Source organism: Harmonia axyridis, chromosome 6, assembly GCF_914767665.1.
Source record: "Harmonia axyridis chromosome 6, icHarAxyr1.1, whole genome shotgun sequence".
NCBI lineage: Eukaryota > Metazoa > Arthropoda > Insecta > Coleoptera > Coccinellidae > Harmonia > Harmonia axyridis.
Genome location: NC_059506.1, coordinates 23,687,597 through 23,706,528, shown reverse-complemented (window position 1 = coordinate 23,706,528; position 18,932 = coordinate 23,687,597). Strand labels below are relative to the sequence as shown.

General features: G+C 32.4%; 1 protein-coding gene across 2 annotated transcripts in view; it reads left to right on the top strand.

Moving 5' to 3' along the window:
- LOC123681662 overlaps window positions 1–18,932 on the top strand; it is a 94,129-nt gene that overhangs the window by 43,931 nt on the left and 31,266 nt on the right. The window contains exon 1 of one of the 2 annotated variants that reach the window (XM_045619896.1): window positions 15,604–15,858. The exons of the other annotated variant lie outside the window; for it this stretch is intronic. The gene's annotated coding sequence lies outside the window, so the exon portion shown is untranslated. Of the gene's footprint in view, window positions 1–15,603; window positions 15,859–18,932 lie in introns of those variants that run through there. 2 annotated transcript variants of the gene reach the window in all.

The window sequence follows — 18,932 nt, the reverse complement described above, 5'->3', positions numbered from 1 at the left end:
TTTAATAAAATACAACCAAATTTATTTAAAAAAGGGATAAAAAATTTGGGTTGACAGAATGCTGTGCATACGAAGAAGTCGTGGTGGTCATTTGAATGATGTTATTTTCTATACATAATAGCATTATAAAAGCTTTTAAAAAAAATGCCTTACTAAATGATATGTTTTTTTCATTGTATCGCCGCTATTGGATAACACATAATAATGAAAAAACTAACCAGGTTTCGATTTACCACAACCAACTCTTCAGATTGAAACTCCGTCTTTCCTTAGTGGTTTCGAACACGTAATGTTTACCTCATCATCAAAACAAACTGAAGAAGCTGTGTTTATATATAGTTACCAGTAAACATCTCTGAGATAAGTTATATTTGTTTGTCTAAGGTTGGTATTCTGCTTTCAACAAGGACGTTTATATTATTTGGTTTATTCCTCTATGTTGTGACTAGGTTAGTTATATCTGAGCACCATGGAAAAGGAAGCGCTCAAGACATTTCTTCCTGGGTTAGCGAAGTAACATAAGTGAATCGAGATTCCTTCTGAAGAACTCCAATTAATTTATATAAGGAATGTTATGAAGTATGAAATGTTTTTATGTGATGGAATGTGAGTTGTTAAGGTGTATTCGATTTCCGATGATGTTTCAAGTCGAAGTGAGGATTTTTGTACTGGGAAATTTGGTGTATTTTTGGCTAATTATGTACAATAATGAATTTTTCTAGTTTCTTCGAAAATTTCAAAATACCAAATTCAAAAAAATTATCCGTTACTTGCATGAGGTCAAAAAATTAAGCAAGCATTGCCGTGAAGTCGGGAGCTTTCAAGCGCTCGTTCATCCATGCGCCAATGACATCCTTGGAGACCACATAATTGTATACGACATGTATGTGGTATCCGAGGGTGCAATTGCAGCATGAAAAAACAAGCGCTCTGAGACGGTATGAACACAAACTTCCTCACGAAGCTTAAGTTTGTTCTTTCATATACACAGTCACACAAAATCTAAACCCGATCAGATCTGTTGTCACAGAATTACATAGGCGTACAACACTGCTTCCGCCGTTTCTTCCCGAAATTCGAGGCATTATTGTGAAAAACTTATGATTCGAAGTGTTGTCCATCGCTGGCCACTACTACATTCTCAAACGCATTAATTGCGTTCGATTACGATGTTCTGTGATTGTTTAACTCGGTTTTAACAACTCATAATACACTACGCCGAGCTGGTTCCACCAAATACTGAGCATGACCTTGAATATTCGGTTTAGACGTAGACATGGAAACATGATCGGGATAACCCATGATTTTCTGCGTTTGGAATTATCGTTATGAACACATTTTTCGTCTCCAGTCACAATGCGATGCAGAAATCCCAAACGCCATTCAACATTTCTCGGCTTCAACTCGTACGCCAGTACGCCACCCAATTTCCTTGTTGCTGAATCATTCTCATGACTGTCAGTCGTTTTAAAATGGCTTGTTGCGGCACTCCCATTGATCCTGCCAATTCTTGTTGCATTTGACACGAATATTGATCAAGTAATGCCTCCAATTCTGCATCTTCGAAAACATTCTCTCTTCTACCGCAATGCTTGTCTTAGACGTCAAAACCGTTTTTGAAGCGTTGAAACCACTCTCGGCACATTCTTTCACTAATAGCGGCCTCACCATAGTTATTTGAAAGTATTCGATGAGCCTCAGCCTCAGATTTTTTCATATTAAAGCAGAAAATTCAAACCTCCCGCAAATGATGAGAATGAGAGAAGCCGACATATTTAATCGAGAATAACTTTATGATGCAGACACAAATCGACAAATATTTAGATGGCGTTATGTTTACGATTACCCAAGCTTATTGTATAACGATCTTTTAATTTCGACTATATACCACTTATCGCTATAGCCATCTTTTGTAAAACAGCAGAAGCAAAGTTATACACCTAATATTTTAGAACTACAAAATATTGACATAATACGTATCTTCTGTACATTTTGTTTTACAGCAGATCATCACAAAACAACAAATGCGGGTATTGAGCTTTTAAACGCATGTGAAGTGTTAAGCACATCTCGAACAATGATACCTAGTTCAAATTATGTAATATATCAGTAAAAGGTGCCCATTCTCCCCTATACAATATTCTTCATCGCTAATTTCTAGCGATTATAGTTCCAAAAATATTATGCATTGAAAATTGTTTACAATAAAATTTCATAATTTATTCATCAAGTGTCGAAATATTTTGCGGTGAAAAAAGAAATAATAAACCATAGTGTAAATTTTGCAGTATTTTCTGTAGAATAAATATTGATAACTCACCCTATACATATCACAGAATATTCTGAAATCTGAGTGGCCATGGACTCAATTATTTTTTTCGACATCTGATATTTCTGCTTCATTAAAGAATTCATCAATATTCACAAATAAATAATAAATTCCAATCGAATTAATTATTGACCGCAACTTTTATAACCTACCTTACATTAAAAGCGAGCAATCCCGTCGAATACAGTTATGGAATTCTTTTTTGTATACTGTTAACAACTGTTTTTGGGATACGGTAGCCTGTTGCTCATTGACCATTTCCATTGTTTAATGTGTGTATTATTTTACGCTTCCTGAATATTAATACTCGTACAACCGGAGTTTGTGAAAGAATGACTTATATGTTCATATCTTTCTCAATGTTGTTGACGTTTTGCGATTCCGATTGGAGAAAACATCCTGATTCATTGTTCAATGTTATTTACGATTTTATATATATATATTTCTTTGAAAAGAAGTTTTTTGAAATCTATAGAATTCAAAATTCATTCGCTGTCCAGAGAATTTGTTCTCAATAATTACAAAGTTTTCTTGAGAATTTAATTACATTTTCATTCGTGCGATGAAAATTGCAGTACATATACCTATATAAATATATAGGGTGGCCATTAGTCCAGCCGAATATTTCCGTGAGAAGGAGATTATCCGGAAACAGGTAAATTTTTTTTTGAAGTGGGATCTTGTAATTGAAAATTCGCGGGGGTACAATCATCCCCAAATGGGGTGGGAACCTAATCGAGAATCTCAAATTGGAAAGATAATTTTGAATGTTCGTTTATTTATTCATTTTTCATTTTGGAATGAAATTACAGTTATTCTATTTTTCACTTTTTAATGCAATAAATTACGATTCTTCCGCTACACAGTACCTTCTACTGATTGAACATTTTTATTTAGTTAATATTCTTATGTTTATATTCTTCATTTCATATTTTTTATTGATATTGATTAACCATTAATCAAAAAAATTTCAAACATAATTTATGAATACATTTTCTACTGATATTATGAGTTTAATTACAATAAAAATATTTAATTCATTACTTTCCTTTCTTTGCTTATCTCCCCTTTCAAATAAAAATTTGCTGAAACAAAACTAGTGCCTGCAATTTAACGAAAACTTTATTAGGAATAAAGAAGGATTTTGGCAAGTTTTTTGTCATACTTAAATTATGAAATTCGAAAGTTGCAAGCAAATTCATAACAGAAATTTACTATTCTTTTCTTTGTATACCAACTTTCAAATCATACTAATTTTTTTCAACATTTAATTAAGCATAGTTTTGCTTTTTTATATATGTCATCTCTTTTTCTGATGAAAACAATCCAAAATTTAAGTCAAACTTGGTCAACGTAGAAAAAATTGACGAAAAATCAAGTGAGGTGGGAAATATTTTAAAAAACACAAGAACTCAAATAACTCGGAAAGTGTTGATTTTCGGTTATAAATGAATATATGGTTCAATCGAAAACAAATGAGTGATACTAACACCTTCTCATTTGGAAACACCCTGTATAATAATTTCAATATTTATTTTTTGTGAAGAAGATGTTGGATAAACACCTATGTATGAAACAAAATATCTGGCAATGAGCACCTACTTGCAGTACCATATCTGTTCGGCAACATTCCCAATAATAGTTTTCATGCATTTTCTTTTGCATTTCGTTGATGCAACGCCTAATTTCAACCTTCGGTAGTCGCAGGCCAAAAGTATAAAAATAAAAAGAAGAACCTGGGAAAGGCTCTCTATGTTTTGATGACGATATGACAAGTGACGCTATCCTGCTATTTCATTATATTCTTGGTTCATTTGTTAACGAAGGCATATCTATATGTAAAAATGAACCATGGAACTGGAAGCCTTTTATTGTTCAAGAATCAAGGATGCAATTGGTGATATTGTTTTAGCCTGTTACACATTATCTTTACTTACAGTGACACTATTCATTATTAATTCAATTTTTTTATGGAAGGGGAGGTACTTAATAAAATAACCTACAATCATGAAAAATTCTCAAAGTTTTCAATGTGGATGAAATCAGATGAAAACTCCATGGAAAACGATTCAATTCCTAGAAATTATATACCTAGTATATACTCTCTACTTGTACACTCAAAAAAGAATTTCCGTGGGTTTCCAACTGTAGTTAACTAGTTATTGTACTTCTACTGAGAAAATTGAAATACCGATACAATTCACAAGTTTCTACTTATCTCTCGTCGAAAACTCAAACGTATTTCAACTATATTCAGCAGTTCCATGGAATGAATGAGAGATCTAATCAAGAAATTGCTTATGCAAAATTTCTCATTGTTTATACCAAGCACATTTAGCCTTAAAGGTAGATACACACGTTAACCAGCCATTTTTTTAGGAGTTGGAGTTTATTAATATTGTACGAAATCCGATCCAAGAACCATTCAGGTATTTCACCAATTTAATTACCTTCAATCAATTTCGTTGAAATTCAACAGATAAAGTGGCCAAAAAACCGTAATGGTTCTTTTATGAGTTAGTTATATTTAATGATTGAGTATCTTTTATGATTTCACTATCATTACGATTGTATTGAAACAAGTTCTCTAATAATTCACTTCAGCATCTAATCCCAATATTTCGAGAACAGTTAGGAATTCAGAGAAAAGAACACTATCATTTTTGCTTGGAATTGGCCATATAATTTAGATAAGAAGTATATATGGATAAATCTGCAGCCACCCAGTATATTATCTGTTCGAAAATCGATGCGGTCAAAAGCTGACTCTTTCTCAATCTTCCATCCAAGAGCAGGTTTTGGTTTGTTATTTCCAATAATCATTCCTTGGAATTCTTCTCTTAAAAATGTTTAGCTGCTTACATTTTGGGTGGTATATAAATGACTCTTTGTTATTTTCGCAAACCAATTGGATGGAATTCAATATGAGAATTAGTTTCTATACAGCATTGATCCTACAATCTGATCTTCTAAGAAAAAACCTGCAATATAAATTGATGAAATAATTCTGAATGGAATAAGATTATTGTCAAGTTTTTCATTCACATTCATTTTAAAACCAATTGAACAGCAGCGGTCCTATCACCGATTCTTGGGGAACTCCGGCTTCTATTGTTCTAATCGTCGACCAGGTATCATCGATATTCACTTAGAATTTTCTATTTTCCAGGTACGATTGTATTAATCTCGTAGGTTTGGTTGGAAATTTCATCAACTTCATTTTGCTTTTCAGACCTTGATGCCACATTTCATCAAATGCCTTTTTTATGTCCAAGAATATTGCACCAGTGTCTGTAGAGAGGTTCATTCGCTATTTTTGGTTAGTCGTACCAGTTGATGAAACGTTGAATGCACTTTGCGAAACCCAAACTGGTGATCTGGAATTATTTTCTTTTTTTCTACAAGATCTGTTAATCTTCTGTGAATTAATTTCTCTATCGCTTTACTCATTGCCGATAAAAGGCTTATGGGTCGATAGTTCGTTGGGTCTTTTTTTATTTTCCTTTTTTCCAAATTAAGATTCCAAAAAATCAAAAATCAAGGGATAGAATTCGAAATAATGCATTCAAGTAATATATGAAATATTGAAATTGAAATCTCTAACGTTACGATTTTACTCAGTACCTATGATTATTCTTACTGCAATCCTATACTCCCTTTTTTGAACTTATAAGTATTGTAGAATATAAAATGTAGAACAGACTACTATGTAAGCTCCTAAGTAGAATTAGAGACGAAAATAATATTAATAATAATACTATTAATACTTTATCTCAGACAAAACTGCCTCAGAAGATTGATTATAAACGAAAACTCTCCAGGTTTTGAGAAAAGTACTTCGCATTGAAAATATATTATATTCAGTTAGTATACCAATTAGTAGTAGGTAGGTATTTGTTAATTTTATAAGAGTTGAGCAGTATTTCGCTTTTTTAAATTTTTCAACCCTTCAATTCCCAGACTGTCTAGTGAAGATTGTCAAGCCATATATGAAGTATCAATATCCACCAAAAACAATTACCTACATTTAAGTTAATACTCAGTCAATTATACCATTCTCTTTTAGTACCTACTTCCGTATATCTTTCTTTAGATGCAATATCCATTAAGCTTAGAGTTAAGTGAGTGCGAAATCATAAATTGAAACGACATAACAAATTTTTTCGTCTCCAACTTGAGTTGGCTATAAACATCTTTTAAAATACGCCGGTATATACAACAAGGCTCCAAACTTGCAATCACTTGTGTATTGAGCTTAAGACTGCCAAGAGTGTCGGCTCTGAGACTCAGACGCATTCATTTTGCACCAACCTTTTCCATACAAACGAGACATTTTATTTTCAGTGTAGATGCAGTCACCATAAATATAAAATCAAGTGGGTCAAGTTTTGAATAAATCGACTCGGTATGAATGATTTGGAGAGGTGCAATTGAACTCATTGGTTCGTGTGCATTTTTTCAAACAACGCGTACATTCTGCATTCGACAAATATAGCATTTGAACCTTGGGTTATCTGCAGGCTAATCCTTAGTTTATATTTTCAGTGCGAAGCGATCACGGTCAAATTTAGAGTTCAAAATTCGGTCAGACGCGTCATAGATCCTAATGAGTAGAGTCGTGAGAAATTGGCCGTGTCTAGACTGGTTGAAACGACATGAATTTCATGAATCGGCGAACAAAAGAACGTTATAATACCGATAATATTGAACCGCTAACTAGATTGGCCAATCTAGGAAATAAAATCTAAGATTAGGATCCTAATATTCTGGTAAAGAGTACGAATTTTGGAGATATAGGTTACTTCAGTAGCATGATCAAAAATGTCAGTGTGTCACGTACATATGTCACGTTCCAAAAATCTAATACATTATGCTTAGTGAACTATGTATTTCAGTTGATAGTATATTTCATACTTGAGTTTTATCTTTTCGATTATCGTTTGAAACCATTTCCAGCTGAAAATTTGAAAATAACCGATGTTTTGAGGAATGATAAGCTCTCCATCGGAGAATAGGTGTTCAAAATTGTGAAAAAGAATCTAGGGTCCATAAAAAAACTTTTATCTAATCTAATGGAATTTTTGACAACTTAAAAAGAATTGTTGTTCATTTTTGAGCATTCGTTTCCCAAACAGGACGCTACCTATATCATTTACATAGGAGTGCAATTCTGCTTCCACCGTTTTTTTCTCCCAAAATTCGAGGCTTTATTGTGAAAATTTGGTTAATCATTCATGATTCAAAGTATTGTCCATCGCTGGCCACTACTTTCTTCCATCTTTCGGGGAGTGTACGAATCCAGAGTTTAAAAAACTCGTCATCTCTTGAAGCGATCCACGAATCGAACCAATTTTTACTTCTTCATTAGACCGGAAGTGCGGGTCAGCCAGGCCGTGTGCTATTGATCGAAACAAGTGATACTCCGAGGGAGAAACGTCTGGAGAATATGGCGGGCGAGGTAGGACTTCCCATTACAACGTTTTCAACATGGGGTCGATTATTGTCAGGTTGTAAAATCACTTGATCATGTCTGTCATTATATTGCGGCCGTCTGTCTTTCAATGCTCGGCTCAAACGCATTAATTGCGTACGATAATAAACGCATGTAATTGTTTCATTCGGTTTCAACTGCTCATAATACACTTCGCCGAGGGGAAGGGGGGGCAGCAGAATTTCAGGGGGGACACGGGCTCCCTCTGCCCCCCCCCCTAGGGTCGCCACTGCTGGTCTTTGACGTCAAAATCACCGTTCTTGAAGCGTTGTAACCACCCTCGGCACATTATATCGCTATAGCGGTAATTGAGAGCATTCGATGAGCCTCAGCCGCAAATTTCTTCATGTTGAAGCAGAAACTTGAAACCACTCGCAAATGACAAGAATTTGGCTGGTAAGCTGACATGTTTAATCGAGAATAATTTTATGATGCAGACACAAATCGACTAATATTTCGATGGCGTTATGTTTACAAATACCTAAACTTATTGTATGACATCTGCGATCTATTTATTTCGACTACCACTTACCGCTACAGCCATCTATTGCAAAACGAAGGAAGCAAAGTTGTGCACCTAATAGTTATGTAGTGAAAGAAATTAAAGTCAAACATGGGCGCCCGCAGAAATTTTTCTCAGGGGGGGCAAAATGAAAATTATTGAAAAACGTAAAGGCGTCCTTGATTGTCATTGAAAACCAGAAATTTGTTGAGAATCCATTTCTTTCCTTTTTTCCAATCCCTTTGGATTGAGAAAGTAATATTGAGGGTGTTGTGCTGAAAATTGAGGTAATCAAAATCTCAGGGGGGGCCATGGCCCCCCCTGCCCCCCCCCCCCTGCGGGCGCCCATGAAGTCAAATATCCATTTGATAATAAATATAAATGATTGGAAAGATATCTCAGTTTTATGGAAACTCTATAATTATGAGGGTTATCGTATTCCTCATTCTTCTTGATTTTTTTTGTAAATCTCAATATACGTGGCTGAATTAATGTTCGTTGTTTATGCCTCAAATATAAGTCAGGATAAATTATCCTTTAAACAAACTGAATTTTCGATCATTACAATATAAGAAAATATACCAAGTTGTATTGGATATACAGGGTGTTCTGATTTGTTTCCGACAAACTGAAACGGGTGATAGATCACATCATTTTAAGCAAAAAAGTTCTTATGAACATGGGTTCGGAAATGCTTTGTTTCCGAGATACAGGGTGTTAAAGTTGAAAAAATAATTCGCGTTTTCTTAAATATCTTTCGACTGATTCCAAATAATTGCATGAAAGTTGGTACATAGGTTTTTTGAGGTGAGAAATTCAAATTTGTGGTCGATTTGGTTGTATTTTCTAGAGGGGCGCCACTGGCAATCATTTCGTCCCCTTTAAACCGTAGCAACTTTTCTGTGCTACCCTGTACGTCATTCTGGACTAAAAAAATCGATTCCCCTGACTTTTCTAGTTAAAACTCATTTAAGTTGCTAGGGGCAACCGTTTCAGAGAAAAACGCATTTAAAGCCAAATCCATATTTTTGTAATCTCTAAAACATGTAGAAACAAATTTGTAATAATTTTAAATTAAATATTTTTCAGAAGTAACAATTTAGAACAAAACAAAATAACATAATAATTCTTAAAGAAGGTGTTCGAAATGTCCACCGTTCTGTTGAATGCACAAATGACATCTTCGAATAATTGATTGGTTTACATTCAACAATTGTTGCGGCAATAGATTCAAAATGGCTATACACAATGACAGATTTAAAGTGTGTTAGGTTCAGATGTCATTAATTATAAATATAGTTAACTAAGTTAATAGCTAATCAACAAATACAGGAAAATGGTATTGGTTACCAAAGGCCTGAACGAAGTATACAAAGTAGAAATCATCTACAGAGAAATAGGATTTTACAGACCTTCGAAGAAAATAAAAACTCAGTATTCGTAAAGCATCCCAACAACGCAATATTTCAGGAAACAGAATATTCAGAACACTTAAAAACAACAATTACATAGCATACCACTTCTACTTATTAGTGGGCAATAGAAAATCCGCATGCATTTCGCCTTAGAAATTTTCAAAATGAATTTAAATTTAATATTTGAATAGGAATAACTTCATGAAAGGATTTCGAAGCAGTCAAAACATATTAAAGAAAACGCGAATTATTTTTTCAACTTTAACACCCTGTATCTCGGAAACGAAGCATTTCCGGACCCATGTTCATAGGAAGTTTTTTGCTTAAAATGATGTGATCTATCACCCATTTCAGTTTGTCGGAAACAAATCAGAACACTCTGTATAAAAATTTCTCGGAACATTATCCGATATATCAGTGAAGCGCAATACCTATATTCTTCAACCAAGTAATGAATTTTTAAGATTATCCATATCTCTCAACAACTACTCCAGAACCCACTCCAGAGCGCACTTAAGATAACTAAAAATTCCAAGCGGTGCTACTTTGTTATTCAACTTTTGTCACACCGGTAGATATATTTCTGCGAATACCGAACCTCTTGAACAGCATTGTTCAATTCAATGAGAGGAACTCCACTTCCTTTCGAATGAAGTTAATCCTCTTTAGCGTAGCGGCGCCTGTTTTTGGACGGTATTTATCTTTATATTGTCAAAGACAAAACTTTTGGTTGAAATTTTTGTTCTCAACAATTGGTCAGATCATTGTAATATGATAGTTTTTCTTTGTTGAGGCTTTTTCAGTAGAGTTGTTATAATTGTTGTTAACTGATACCTTTTGTATCAGTAGAATAGGTTAGATTACATTATTGAAAAATCCAAGACATTGGTGTCCTGGAACTCCCCTCCATCAATTCATTAAAAGGTGGAATAATTGTATATTTCATAATAAACCAACTATTTGAACAGAAAAAATTGGTTTTCATATGAAAAGCAAAAGTTGTAAAATAGAAAATTGTATTTCCGTAACATCCATAGAAATAAGTAACTAAAAAAACTATCCAACAGAAATTCACTAGCTTCCTTTTATTTTTTCGAAAATACGAGAAGAGATGAACGAAAAAATTTCCTAGGAAATTATAAAGCACACCTTCATCATTCAATAGCGGATTTGGAGATCATGAATTTAGCACTCAAAGTTCTTGATCATGAAATTTCAAATCAAGTTATCGAAACATCGAATTTTATTTTATTTCTGTGATTTCCTGATAAAAATCCTGTACATTTTTTGGTCCAAACCACAAAAAGTCTTATAATACTACTTATTTGCAGAATCGAAAATGTAAGAGGTTTTTTCGAAAAACCTTTTTCTGCGGAAATATTGAAAAAAAGTGAGTCCTCATCAACACCTTTTTTTTTCAAAAGAATCCCCCAAACCGTTGAGTTGTTACCCTTGGTATGGCAGATTGCTGAAATTGTCATCAAAAAAGCTATTTAATGATAAAATAATGTACTGGATGTGCTATTTGAAATAAGGAAGTAGTTGTCTGTTTCCGGTATACCAGGAAGTTGTAGAGATCTGAAAATATTTTAGAGAGAAAGATCATTGTCTCAAAACCCAACATGAAAATTTTCAGCATAAAATTATGATTAGTTTTCCATAAACGTCTAATAGGTCATCGCGGTGAATCACCCTGCATATATATCTTTTTTATATAAACTCTTAATTTAATTTTTCTAATTTACATAGATATTCATTAAAATGAAAGAAAAAATAATGGCATCGCTAGCATCAACAAAAACTAATCTCAAAACAATAGTTTTCGCTGCTCAAGATAGCCTTGAGCATTTCTTGTTTCAAAGTTCCTGAAATATTGCCCACCTAGCCCTATAACCTGCCAAAGGTGTTGAAATAATTGACTTCTGGTAATAAAATTGTAATAAGGTGTCGGCGGTAACCTTTTTACAGCAAAATTGGCAAACACTCATAAAAAAGTTTTTCTAGCCTAAACTTGAACACCTGCAGGCAATAAATAATACCCCAAAAAATTCTTCGACATAATATATCAAAGAAAATTTTTTGAAGATATTGCAATAACCCTTGTGATCCTAGAGGTTTATTGATGTATTTTTGCGAATAGCTGAACACCTGAGATTCCTCCTCTCCATTCAGACATCATAAAAATTGGTCAAAAGTTTGTGTACCCAGGATTGCGATATTTCTGCGAAAAAAATACATTGAGAGTGATGCGAAGGTTTCTTACCTACTTCTGCATCAATTGAACTGCAGAATTATCTAGTCGATTCAATAACTTTCAAATTTTTCAATTTTTCGATGTGAAATGAGTTTTTTTTTAATCATTTATTTCAGGCCTCCATTCAATTTACAAACCTGGCTCCGAGGCCATGTAAAAATATCAGTTTAATGTGTAATTTCTCTTATGTCAATGAGACAACCTTGTGAAAATTATATAGCATTTCTTTGCATGGTGTAAAATAAAACAATTACCATTCATTGTGTCTGTTTTGTGGGGTAAATCGACACCAATAACATAAAAATTCGATTCGATCAAAGATCCATATTACGTAGAACTTGAATAGAAGTTAAAATACTTTGAAAAATGTGACTACAGAAAATGTTAACAAAGATATGAATAATGATAATACATGTATAATAAAATGTAATAAAAAACGTTCATCGTAAACTTATTGACTATTCAATGAACCACTCCATGAAACTGTTTTTCAAGATTTTTGCAATGTCATAGTCTAATGAGGAGAAAAAGTGGAAGACTTTGCAAGATATCTTTTGAATAATTTTCAAGTGAATAACCATAAATATTCAAGTTTCTCTTGCCATAAACCAAATCTATTGTTGGAGAAAAATAACTCCGCAAAACTAGAGCAATAAAACAATTAGCAAAACTAGGTGTGAAATTTCACAAGTGCTCCTTTTGAATTTATGACCTGATAATACTGTTCTAGCTCACCTTGTTGTATTTCACACTCGAAAAACCTTTTGAGTGAATAACAGGCTAAGAGGGCCTACTTATAAATCAATTATTCTGTAAGCATCTTCGAGAAACAGAAGTATACAAGCTGACCGCAAAAAGTATATAAATTTTTGATAAGATACCACCAAGTAAGAGGGATCCGTTGTCGAGTGAAGAAGTCATAATTTCGGTCCCAAGGGATGTTGGTTTTAATATTCCATGAGAAACGGAATCATGAATTTACTTTTACGTTGCTAAACTTCAAGTGAAATTCGTCCTGAGACCAGTTATCAGAAAATTACAGAAAAGCTCACTTTACATCAGATGCTTTTGAGCTCTTTTGCGCCTTTTGCAAATCACTGAACTGTATACTTAGATATAAATGAGTTGTGATTCACAATGTTATCATTGTTGTCTGTTGATTTATCTTATTTTAAATTAGTCGATTTTTTTGTTACGGAAAGAGAATATTGAACATTTAAATTGTTGAAAAACAATTTTTCCCCAAGTACAACTCATTCTTCAAATTTTATCAGATAATTGTTTATTATCAACACTAAAATTTATTTATTTGGGGCAAAACCAAACCATTCAAACAAACCGAATTTAGACTTTATCAATCTTTATCAATATTTTCGTGGAAAAGAAATAATTTTCAATGAAATTTGAAGCACTCGTGACATTACCTTTGATAATAACTAAACCAGAAATGTCAAATTTCATTTCCATTATATTCAAAGTTTTGAAATTATCGGGAAAACAAAATTTTAATCACTACTGTTTTACTATGAATCTGAGCAATAGCTCAAAAATGGTACACACTGAATGACATAAAACGATGAAGCCAATACGATCATAACGTCTACAATTATTCTCGGGCCAAATTCAATCAAATGTAAACTATCGAACTGTGCCGTTATTTGTCGAATAACACATGTGATACCTGAATTGTCAAACTTAAACTATCAAAGTTAAACTACTAAAAATAGGACTGCAATATCTACTGAAAATTGTATTCATATCATCGTAGCAACAAAGATTTTTTAAAGGGTTCTACATATACCGTTTCAGCGATCAGTTCAAAAAGTAATACGTGTTATTTTACTCTAGAGACCATCGATTTATATCAGGTTTTCACTTTTTTATTTTGAAGAGTTCGTCATTCGGAAAGTCCTTATTTATTAATTTTTTTGGAATAAACGAAAGAAGAATCAAACGAGTTTTTATTGAAGAATGAGTATATGCCTGATATAACTTTCCGAACATTTATTTTTTCACAATAAGTCTTATTTTTGTCTGAAAATCCGTTTTTTTTTTTAAATTACAAATAAAGATATAAAAACGTCTTTTGAACTCTTACAAGTGTTAGAAAATGGCGGTGAATCAGAGGAACGTTTTAGATTGCTTGACTCATCCTGAAAAGTGGTGGGACCTCAAAAACGCTGAGAAGAGAGGGGTAGTTAAACTTTGAAATATCATGAGAATGACACGTGGTATAATTCCGTAGTTATTTAATTTTTAGGTGTTAATTTTTTGAGATATATAACTTTTTGAGCACTCGTTATTCGAACTGATAGAAGCATCGTACACAATTTTTTGTGGTTAGCATACCAAAACCATCGATTATTCAAGATGAATATCGAAAAATAAAAATCTAATATTTCAGATCCGACCGAGTTGAAATTAGGGTGCATATACATTGTGATTCACCGCCATGGCTATTAGACGTTTATGGAAAACTAATCATAATTTCGTGCTGAAATTTTGCATGCTGGTGTTTGAGACATGATCATCTCCCTAAAATATTTTCAGATCTCCACAATTTCCGGTTATACCGAAAAAATACTACTACTTCCTTATTTCAAATGGCACACCCAGTATATTATTGCATCATAAGATAGCTTTTTTGATGACAATTTCAGCAATATGCCATACCTTGGGTGAAAACTTAACGGTTCATGACTTAATGGATTCTTATGAAAAAAATTTTATCTTATTTATTATTTTTGCAGATGAATTTGTTTATGAAAAAACATTTTTCCTTTTTGATTCTGCAAATAAGTAGTATTATAAGTTTGCAGTTTGGATCAAAAATGCACAGGGTGTTTATAAGAAGATTATGAACTTGGACAACTCAAACTCGTCAAAACTCAAGTTTTTCAAATTAGAATCTCTCTCTTTATTATTTCAGCCGATTCTACATACAAAAATAGTGGGGGTTACTTAAGCAAACCCTATACCTGAAATTAATACTTCGATAGTTATCGGGGAAGAACTTTAAATGAATAAAAACCGCAATTCCTAACGGTGTGGAGTAGTCTGTGACTGAAATTAGATTTTTCGATAACTTATATCGACATTTCAAGAATTGTATTGTTTTTTGGACCTCTTAACCTTCCCAACAAAAAATTGGTTATAATTCATGAAATATAAACTTTAGTTATCCAAACATCGAAATTTAGTTGCGTTCTATGTTTTCCGAGAAGCTTCGCTCCCCCTAAATATACTAACAATTTTGATTTTTTCTAATGTTCATTTCCAAATATCGAAGAAACATATTTCTCAATATGAAGATCGGTTAGGTATAATTTTTCATTCTTGTGTTATCAATCTATTCATGTTTCGTATCTCAGTTTTTGTTTTTACTATTATAAATTGTCAAGTTCAGCACCCAAACCAAGATCCTAGCTGCGCCACTGATCCTTAGAATATGATAAAAAAATTTCAATTGTTCACAATAACAAAACCAAATCGTTTGAAAAAAAATTTCTTTTCGCGAATAAATATTTATGTTATTGAATGAGACAATCAATAGGTGAGAAAATTGAGTTGGTGGTAGGTACTCCAAATAAACAAACAAATAAATGCTCAACCAGTTATTGTCAGGCACCTTCAGGAAGGAAAAATTTAAGGTTGTGCTACCTTATTCTTCGGCCCTTCACTGGTCAGTCTGCGAATAGCTACCGCAAAGAACACACGATTAGTTATTTGTGTAGCCAGGAGGGATTTGTTTTGGGGTCTTCTCAGTTACATTAGTCGGGGGTTCTTTTATTATCGGAGTGTGAGATAGTAATTGATTTACTACGTTCTACCCAGGTGTGAAATTAGCGGAATAATACTTTTTTCGAGGTGAGTGGAAATTTTATTTCCAATTGCATTTTTTCGTACACTTATTACAAATTGACTCAAATTATGAATTGCAATTTTTTTTCGGAATTGCTATGTTTCTAATTTATTCATTTTTATTATGTTCGATATTGAGAAATTTTGAATTTGGGATATATTCAAGATCTTAACATAAGAGGGGTCTCTACTGTTTTAGCGGTGAGTTCAAAAATGAGTAAGTTATGTTTTACGCTAAAGAACATCGATTTATATGAGGTTTTCACTATTATTTATTTCAAAGAGTTTATCATTTTTTTTTAAATGGAAAAAATACTATATATTTGTAATTATTCAAATCTTCTTCATATTCCACAAAAATGTTGATTCGAATCAGGGGGGTTAACATCCTTAGATTTCTGCAAATGTGTCATCAAAAAATCGTCAGAAAAACGTAAGGAATACTAATGCTGAAAATTATTTCAGTGATCTTAAATTCGATAGTAAACATTGAAATTTTGATAAATTATAGAATTCTAAAATAAATTACCTTTTGGATATTTTTTTAAAATTTTATAGCTCAAATTTAAATGTAGCTATTGAATATTTTTTTCTGAGAACTCATAGAACCCTTGCTCTTTCCTTCATATATATTTTAAAATTTTAGTGATCTCAACTAATAAGTTTATTTTTTCAAGAATAAATCTTTATTTATTCAGTAATTTAAGGAAAAAAAATAATTTCATGAAATATTTCAGGTAATATTTTGGAATATGTAGAATCCAAAAGTTGCATCTTGCATCGTGTTTTTAGATCATTTTCAGTAGTTTCTCAATGACATTTTTAATATATAATTAATGCCTAAACTTTGCATAAAATATAGAGTGTAGAGTATAGAGAGTAGAGATGCTTATTGACAAAACTAATTTTGCGGTCTCTATATAAAACGTCATTCACGAAACGTTTCATCATACGTTTCTAAAAAACCAAATGAAATTCTGTTCTGAAAATTGCGATGAGATGTTTCGGCACGTCAATATTTTGGCTGAATATTATAATTGTTATGAAACTTGAAATGGAATCCCCCAAAATTTTTATGAATCGATTTGCCTGATGAATCTGACGACTGATTTTCTCGTAAAAATGTTTCATATCATTTGTACTTTTTGAGAACTCTTTCCACGAATATAGCGTTGGTTTCCTGATAATTTCAAAATTACAGATTTGATCGAAATCAGATCGAATGCAGAATTCTAATGCTGAATGCTTAACCAAAACCAGGGAAAATTCAAGCATGAGAACATCAACAAAAAATTCATATCTCTCTAAACAACAATTTCAAGCTTGATGCAAAATTTCGTGTTGATTACTCCAGAATTTTAAAGAATCTTAGAAGAGTATCGGAAAAATATTCAAAATTATAACAGTTTCGACTAGGTTGAAATAAAATTTTTTTCTTGAAAAATAATCATACCAATTTTCAGGCAGAATTTCAGAGAAAAATATCAATATAAATCAAATATATTATAAAAAAAAGGTCAGTGAAATCAATGGAATGAACCATGAAATAATTTTGAGTTTTTAAGTGATATTGAAAAATTTTTCGAAAAAATTTCCAATATTTATTTGATATATTGGAAATAATTTCTGAAAATATTACTTAAAAAAGCAAATTGAAATCGTGGCTCATAATATATGCAAAATGATGATTTCTTAGTGTAATTGATAACATTTAACGCGTTTCTATATAAGTAATGTTTTCAGAAATTATATTTTATCAGTCTGCATAACTTATCAAAAATCAAAAACATGTTCAATATAACCTTTTATTTATTCAGTAAATCCCTTACAAGCATCTATAATTATCATATGTATATTATATCACTCATAAGTGTGTATAAGTAGATACCTTTATTAGTTATAAATGTACTTAAAAGTGTAAAATCATTCTCTCAATGATACCTTGGTAGAAAATCTTCCGAAATATCAAAATTCTTGAAAAAAACCTAATTAATTTCAAAAACTATCAATAATATGAAACATTTTTTGGAGAAATTCGTCAAATCATCATACCTTTCAATGAAAAAATATAGGATGTACCGTTTAAAATGAGATAGTAACCTACTTCCGGAATATCCGGAAGTTGCATGACAATCAAAATGTTTTACGTACTAAACCATACCAACATACCAATTTTCAAAACTGAATTCCATTTAATGCCTAATCATTAATCTTTCGTGAATTTAAATTTAAGGCAGACTCAAATTCATGACCACTTTCAATAAAAACCCATAAGAGCAACTTAAGAGGATCAGTCAGCAGTCAGCATGGACACCGTTACACATTACTCCGAAGAAAGAATTCCTAGCCGGGTTCAAAGTTCAGATATCATTCATATTATCTTCGACTCATATTCGATTCCCTGTTTTACTTTCATTCAAGAAATTGTGAAAGACCGAAATTATATAGTTCCAAGAAGTCTTCCAAGGGCAAACGAAAGTGAACATGTTATTGTGCCTCAACAGTACCGTTTAATTGAGAAATGCTTTCACTGGCTATCGAATGATGGAAATCCGGGATGTTAACTCTTGATGACTGTACAACGGGTCTTTATCCGAAACCAGGAACGTATTCTGTAGACTGTAACCAGCTTATAACTGGTTTTGCAATAGAAATGACACAATTTAGAATGGTTTTATTGTAACAATGTGTATTATTTTTGACATTAATTATGTCAATTGTGTTCAATGGATTATGCCATTCAATCATGGAAAGCTACACGCTTCAACAGCGTTTACAAATGGTTAAATTATTTTATCAAAATCAGTACCTATTGGTGAATACATACTGACAAAAATTCAAGAAGAAACCATGGACCTCATTCAGTTAATCGACTCACTATTCGTTGTGTTATAGACAAATTTGAAAAGGAAATTTCCTTATACAAGAGTATACCGTTACCAAGCACTGAGCTTAGATTCATATCATTTTGAAATTAGTCTGCAATATGAAAAATTGTGAGTCGATTAACTGAATAATGTCATCCATGATTTCTTTTAAATTTCTCTGTCTTTGAATGGCATTACCTCAGAGTAATCAAC